This window comes from Vigna radiata, chromosome 7 (genome assembly GCF_000741045.1).
Source record: "Vigna radiata var. radiata cultivar VC1973A chromosome 7, Vradiata_ver6, whole genome shotgun sequence".
NCBI classification, from domain to species: Eukaryota; Viridiplantae; Streptophyta; class Magnoliopsida; order Fabales; family Fabaceae; genus Vigna; species Vigna radiata.
Window position 1 is genome coordinate 7,994,259 of NC_028357.1, and position 1,013 is coordinate 7,995,271.

Consider the following 1,013-nt stretch of genomic DNA (forward strand, 5'->3'; position numbering starts at 1 on the left):
GTATCATCAGATCCGGGATTAAGCAAGCCTTGCAACATTTTCAGGCCTAGCGCTTCATTCGTCTTCTATGATTGTCATCCTTTTTCAGCATTTCAAATTTACCCTTGTCAACCTCAACATCCACTGGTGTGCAAACAGGGAAAGAATGTTTCAACTCAGATTGCCTTGTCATCGTCACGCTCACAATACTTGATTAAAGCATTTTCCTAGGGACCATGAAAGTGGTTACCCCAAGCTTGTTCTCCACTTCAACTGCATTATCTTTAGCCTTTTGAGTGTGAACTTGCCCCCCGAGTACGTTCCTGAGGGTGAAGTGTAATTTATGGAAGACCATGTAAGGGAAAATTTGGGTCTGTGATACTCTTTGTTGCAGTCGTGGTGCACACGAATCTCCAGTTCCCTCTAAGGCATTCAGGGTCTCAAAGGCTTGGCTCATTTGCCCCTTCAATTATTGGATATCAACTTTCATCCCTTCTTGAACTTCCCCTTGGTTCTCCAAGATTTGGTAACTGGTTCGAGTCCTTTAGGGTATCTTGGATTCCTTTTTTTAAAATTTTATTAGATGAAACAAAAAGAAAATAAAAATGAAAAGAAAAAGAGAAGACCATGTAGTTCAAATGCTCTAGTCAGAAATTATAAGGCCATGAAAAGATTGCCCCGGTATAATTTGGAAATTAACAAAGACTGAGTCAATAGGATGGCTCGTCATTCAGAAGTTCACAACATGTGAGGCATATGAAGTCTTAGTCAACTACCCTGGGGCTTTAACCATCAGATTTTTCATTGATCCCATTGATTTCTTGCAGCAATTGAGGAAAGTTTTATTTCCCTTAAGCGGGTTAAAATATCGGCAATGTAGCCTCAGCCTCGGCTAATGATTTAGGAACGTTTTCAATGGCTTCATTGGTAAGGGAAGCTAGTTGTGAGAGGCTTCACTTTCAATTNACCCTTGCTCAACAACATGTTCCTTCATTTGAATTATCAATTCTTGATGTCTCATTTTTAGCATGATG